Source organism: Eriocheir sinensis, chromosome 4 (genome assembly GCF_024679095.1).
Source record: "Eriocheir sinensis breed Jianghai 21 chromosome 4, ASM2467909v1, whole genome shotgun sequence".
NCBI classification, from domain to species: domain Eukaryota; kingdom Metazoa; phylum Arthropoda; class Malacostraca; order Decapoda; family Varunidae; genus Eriocheir; species Eriocheir sinensis.
In genome coordinates, this window is record NC_066512.1 from 17,018,473 (window position 1) to 17,025,169 (window position 6,697).

At 45.7% G+C, this 6,697-nt stretch overlaps 1 non-coding gene across 1 annotated transcript; it reads left to right on the top strand.

Moving 5' to 3' along the window:
• Positions 1 to 2,944: 2,944 nt before the first annotated feature.
• Positions 2,945 to 3,036, top strand: LOC126982429 (small nucleolar RNA SNORA17). The gene has a single exon (XR_007735175.1). It is a non-coding gene; the product is annotated as a small nucleolar RNA SNORA17 (small nucleolar RNA).
• Positions 3,037 to 6,697: the final 3,661 nt, after the last annotated feature.

The window sequence follows — 6,697 nt, forward strand, 5'->3', positions numbered from 1 at the left end:
GAGGTGGCGATGGAAACACGAGTCGGGCTCCGAGATTTATCGCGAAACACAGCATTGTTTTCCCGTAGGTTTTAAATGGTGGCGGTGTGGCGTGCTGGTGTCAGGAGTTCCAGGTGTCGGCTGGGAGTGTGTGTACGTTTATATGTGTGCGCGTGTGTGTGTGTTGGGGCTGTGTATGTGTGTGTGTGTGCGTGTGTGTGTATGTATGTGTGTGTGTGTGGGGCCGCGTGACACCCCCGTCCCACCACTGCCTCCGGCCCTTACCTCACTTGACACTGTCCCGTTCCTTCCTAAACGCTTTCCTCCCCCCGGACCTCCTTCTGAGAGCTGATTTACAGCGGCGGGAGGGATAGACTGATGGCTGCAAGGAGGAGGGAAAAAGTGAAGTGAGGTGATCAAGAGAATAATGTTTTGAGACTGATGGGACTATGAGAGGTGTATTTAGGAACATGAGAGAGAGAGAGAGAGAGAGAGAGAGAGAGAGAGAGATCTATAATGGTTCTGGAGGCGGGTTATCTGAGCTGGTTAAGTAAATACGCTGACCGTCCAGGGAGAGGAGAGAGAGATAAAGAGATGAAGATTGAGAACGCGGCTTATGAGGCAATTTTAGAACACCACTGAGGAGGAGGAGGAGGAGAAGGAGGAGGAGAAGAAGAAGATAAAGAAGAGAAAAAAAGGAAGAAGAAAAAGGCAGGAGCAGCAGAAAAGAAGAAAAAACGACTGACAAAACAAGACTGAAAAAAAAGAAAGTAGATGAGAAAACAATAATAAAAAGAAGTAAGATGACAAATAAGATGATAAAGTAGAACAATAAGAATAAAAATAAAATAATAACAATAAGGAGAAGACAAAACACACCACTATACCAATCCTAACCACCTACCTCCACTTTCCTCCCTTCAAAACATACCACATCAACCACCACCACGACCACCACCACTACCACCACCACGTCTTTCTCCATCATCTCCTCCTCCTCCACCTTCATCCCTCCTACTCCTCTTCTTTCTTTACTAGCTTCCCCTTTCTCCTCAATACCAAGACGACCCCATCAACACCCCCCACCAAAAACCCCAACACCCCCACCTCACCCCCTTCACCCCCATAATTCACTTGCAACGAGGAGTCTGCTCAATTATCTAGTTTTTAGCCGGGACTGAGGAGGAAGTTGGGCAGGCGCTTTTTCCCTTTCCTGGTCACGAGTCTCCAAGCTTTGTTCCGTAACTGTTTTAACAACGCTCGTGAGGCGACTCCTTGACGTAACGACCCCGAACCCCGGCCACTGATACGACGAGGAGGAGGACGACGAGGACGAGGAGAAGGAGGAAGATGGGGGATAGAACAAATATTACCCTGGTTACTGGTGGCCGAAGACGACTGTAACGGCGGGGATGACGACGAAGAGGAAGATAAGGATGGAACGACAACAAATCTACGGTCACTGATACCCCGGGACGACTGCAACAACGAGGAGGACGACGACGACGAGGAAGATGGGAATAGAACAAATATTACCCCGGTTACTGGTGGCCGAAGACGACTGTAACGGCGGGGATGACGACGAAGAGGAAGATAAGGATGGAACGACAACAAATCTACGGTCACTGATCCCCGGGACGACTGCAACGACGAGGAAGATGACGACGAGGAAGAGAAGGAAGGGACGACAACAAAACCCCAGCCGCAGATACTCTAGGACGACTACACCGACGAGGAGGACGACGAGGAGGACGACGATGAAGATAAGGACGAAAGTACCCTGAACCCCGACCAATGCCATAGGAGCAATGAGGACAAGAATAATGACAATTAAGATAAAAACGAAGATATATATTAACTTCTAAGATGAGTGTATGTAAACAAAATAAATAAAGACGAAGAAACAACTGCAGCAACAACGATATGGAGGGAGAAAACCAACTAATACAGTCTAACCAGGTAGCCGTATACTAATTGCCCAGGTGTTCATGTCTGCTAGTAAAGGTGTGGAAAAGTGAGAAAAAGATAAAATAAAATAGTGTTGGGTCTCGTTTGTGGATGTGTTGATATATATAGTGTGTGTTTAGGGTGATACAGAGCGCAGATGGTAAAGAAAGCCACGGCGATGAAGGAACGAAGGGTGTGGGAAGGGAAGGGTGTGAGAGGGTAGGATAGGGGAAGGGAGCGGTGGGAGAGGGTGAAGAGGGTGAGGGAAAGAATGAATCGGGCAGTAAAGGAGGAGGTAGTAGGGAAGGGAAAGGAAAGGAAGGTGTGTGTGCGTGTGAGGACAAAAAGGAAGGAAGGAAAGAAGGGCCTGACGGGTAGGAAAGGGAAAGGGAAGGGAAGGGCGTGGGAATAGAGGAGAGTGAAAGGAAGGCAAAATAGAGTGTCCAAAAGGAATGACGGAATGTAAGTATAAAGCATGGGAGAGGAAAGGAAGGGTTAAGAAAGGTGTTGTGAGATAGTAAATTAGCAACATCGATAGTGATTATTAGTACAGTTTACCTTCAGGAGCAATCTCAGGTAATCACAAAAACAGATGTATGTATGAAAAGATTGAAAAGAAGCAACGTGGAAAAGTTTATGAAGTGTGAAAAGAGTAAATGTATAGAAAAAAAAAACTCCCCGTAAAGAGTAACATTAAAGTATTGTGACGTGCAGAAAAAAACAAAAAAACGAGGAGGGAGCGTGTGCAGGGGAGGGTTGGTGGTAGGAGACGGGGGGGGGGGGTACAAGGGGGGAGGGGTGGGGGGGACAGGCTGTATATGGGAGGGAATAGACAAGAGTGTGTTGCCATACATGAGTGTTGTCAGCTGTCGGGAACTGAACACACACACACACACACACACACACACACACACACACACACACACACACACACACACCATAATCAATAGCAGTTCTTTATTAGAGTTCTTCCATCCACTCACACAGAAAAAAAGTGATATATGTCCTTCATCTTTATACTCTCCCTCATATTTCAAATGCGACTGTTATGTCACATTTATAAGGGAGCGAGAGAGAGAGAGAGAGAGAGAGAGAGAGACTGCTCACAAGTGTCCTCTTTATTACCTACGATAAAATGATAAGATATCTCGAAGGAGCAGACAAGAACCTTAAAAACCTCATTCCCTTTCGCTACTTCAACCATCACCACCACCACCACCACTACCCGCACTCACCTGTCCTACCCTAATCACCCTCCACCAGCTGCCTTTCAAACAGTGCACGGCTTCCTGTTACTCAACTCTGGACAATCCGCGGAAATGACTGTAATTGAGTCTCGCCGGGTTCCCACACACGTCCATGCAGCACAACGCCATTTGACCCGCGGAACACGACTGCAAGGATAGACTCTACGCTTCATCCGACTCTGTGCTTCTAATAATTCTCGTCCTCATCGTCGCTATCGTCATCCTCTTTATCACTGTCATTATCAAGACGTATTAAACAGAGATGAGTGAGTTGCGTTACCTGTGATTCTAGATTATACTTTTTTGATGTGTACAGTCAGCTAAGAAAGTCACACCTACCCCTGAACATTAAGAAAAAGAAAGGTGTTAAACGTATATACTTCAAAGTTTAACTCATTCCCTGTTCCTTCGCTCATTACGAAGGCGAGAATTTTGGGGTAATTGTATATACGAGTATGCTTCAAAATTTCGCTCATCAATAATTCCTTCGTTCATAAGGTAATTAAATTTTAGGGGTATGTACCTTTACCTGCGTGACCCCTGACCTTCCCGAGTCCGCCGTGTCACGCGTACCGGCGCCCGAAACACGTGGCCTTGGCGGGACGCGGGAGTGGACAGGTGACGCCAGGTAGACAGGTAGACGGCCGCACACCTGCCGCCTCCCACCCGTGTTCTTAAGAGTCGCTTACACCACCTTTCTCTCTCTCTCTCTCTCTCTCTCTCTCTCTCTCTCTCTCTCTCTCTCTCTCTCTCTCTCTCTATCTATCTCTGTTTCTCTATCTATCTCTGTTTCTCTATCTATCTCTGTCTCTCTATCTCTCTAGCTATTTTTTGTCTCTCTATCTCTCTCTATCTCTCTCTCTCTCAATCTATCTATCGTATACCTTCAGTAGTTTATCATTTTTACGTGCTATTGATATTTTTTTTCTTTTTTTAGTTCGCCATCCATCAACGCGTGTCACTTCGCCTTCCAATCATCAGCATTTACTACTTACTCACTCCAGCACTTCTTCCCTTAACACATAATACTCGTGAAGGCTACGCGGAACCGTTTCATTATATTTTTTCACCTCCACTTCGCACGACTGTTTCAAACCCTTATTTCTCCCTCTCTCTTACTTCATTCCTTTCTTCCTACCTGACCCTTTTTTTTCGGCCTTTCTTTTCCTCATCTTTCTCACTCTCTCTTGGATATTATTCCCTTATGATGTATTTTCTCCTCCTGCTTTCCTTTTTATATCCCTTCCTCTTTCTTTTTTTTCCGTTCTTTGCCTCCTCTACGTCTTTTCTTGATATCCACTCATGATATACTTTCTCTCCCTTCTTTTCTTTTTATCTCCCTTTTTTTCCTTTCAATCTATCTTTACTTTTTTCATCCCTTCTTTCCTCCCTTTCAGTCTCCTCTGCATATCCACTAATGGTACTTTCTCTCTCCTTCTCTCCTCACCTCTCTTCTTCCTTCAATCCATCTTTCCCCACTTTATTTTCCTCCCTTCTTTCTTCTCTTTCAGTCTCTGGATCAACTCTCACGGTACTTTTCCTCCCTCCCTCTCTTCCCTTCTACCTCCCTCCTTTCTTCCTAACCTTTTCTTTTCCTCCTTCCTCTTCCCGTCTCCCGGATTCTCGTCACTGTCGGTTCTGACAAGCACCGCTCGTGTCACTGTCTTCAAGGCTTTCAGTGCGAACCTCGCTAATGCCCCCCCCCCCCCCCTTTCTCTCTCCGTCCCTCCTCCCTCTTACCTCTCCTCTCCCATCGCGAGTACTCTTCGTTCGTTTCTCCTCTTGATGTTTCTCTCTCTCTCTCTCTCTCTCTCTCTCTCTCTCTCTCTCTCTCTCTCTCTCTCTCTCTCTCTCTCTCTCTCTCTCTCTCTCTCTCTCTCTCTCTCTCTCTCTCCTCTCTTCTCCCCATCGCGAGTACTCTTCGTTCGTTTCTCCTCTTGATGTTTCTCTCTCTCTCTCTCTCTCTCTCTCTCTCTCTCTCTCTCTCTCTCTCTCTCTCTCTCTCTCTCTCTCTCTCTCTCTCTCTCTCTCTCTCTCTCTCTCTCTCTCTCTCTCTCTCTCTCTCTCTCTCTCTCTCTCTCTCTCTCCCAAGCCAACAATGGAGAGAAACACCTTCCTAAACCCCCTTTCCTCATTCCTCCTCCTCCTCCTCCTCCTCCTCTTCAGTGCTATCTTTATCACCCAGCTGGGAGCCCGAACACAGGGGGAAAAGAAAGTATAACAAGATGACGAGTTTCAAAAAGATATATTGCTCCAGGTATTTCTTGCATTCTCCCTCTCCCTCTCCCTCTCTCTCTCTCTCTCTCTCTCTCTCTCTCTCTCTCTCTCGGGTAGCCTGGCACGTATTCCATTATCCGAGCAGTGTCATTCATCGCTTGTAGTGTTAGTTAGTGTGTTGGTGGTGATGTGATGTCCCCCTACCCCCCCACCCCCCCTTACTCTCCCCTCCTCTCTCTCTCTCTCCCTTCGTTCCCATCCTCCCCCTCCCCCTTTACTCACTCTCTCAGCCTCATCACCACTTTCATAAGCCAACAACACATTCTCATCACCTTACTCCTCCTCCTCTTTCGTCATCTTCCTCCTGCTTCTCCTCTTTCTTCCTCTTTTTACTCCTTTCTCCTTTTCGTTTTTCCTTCTTTTTTTGTGGTTCCTCATTGTTTTCGTCTTTATTTGTCTTATGTCTTTCATCACCTTACTCCTCCTCCTCCTCCTCTTTTCCTTCTTCCTTCCTTTCGATTTTTTCCTTCCTTTCTTCCTTCTCGTTTTATGCACCTCCTATTTATCCTCGTCTTTATCCGTCTTGTCTCTCTTCACCTTATTTCTCTCCTCCTCTTTCTTTTCTTCCGTCCTGGTTTATCCTTCATTTGTTCTTCCTTTCTTCCTTTCTTCGGTTTTTCCTTACTAACTTCTTTTACGTTTTATGCACTTCCTACATATGCTCGTCTTTATCCGTCTTTTCTGTCTCTCTTCACCTTACTCCTCTCCTCCTCTTTCTCTTCTTCCGTCTAAGTTTATCCTTCTTTTGTTCATCCTTTCCTCCATTCTTTCTTCCTTTTCGTTTCATGCACTTCTTACTTTTGCTTGTCTTTATCCGTCTCTTCTGTCTCCCGTCACCTTACTCTCTCCTCCTCTTTCCCTTTTCTCGTCCAAGTTTATCCTTCATTAGTTCTTCCTTTCTTCCTTTCTTTCGTTTTTCCTTTGTCTCTTCCTTCTGTTTATCGTGTTCCTCCTCCTTATTCTCGTTCCTATCCTTCTTCTGTTATCTCATCACTTTATACGTCAAATTATTTTCCCTTCCTCTCGTTTAATCTCCCTTTCTTCCTTCGTTATTTTTCATGTACTACTTCCTCCTCCTCGTCATTGTCCTTCCTCTTATTATCTCCTCATTTTATAAGTTCATATTTTCCCCATCATTCCTCTTCTATCGATTCCTTTCTTGTTCTCTTCTTCCTTTTACCTGTTCTTTCCCTTTACGGCGTCTCTAGCTCGCTACTTTTTTTCTATATCAACTCAAAACAATCCAG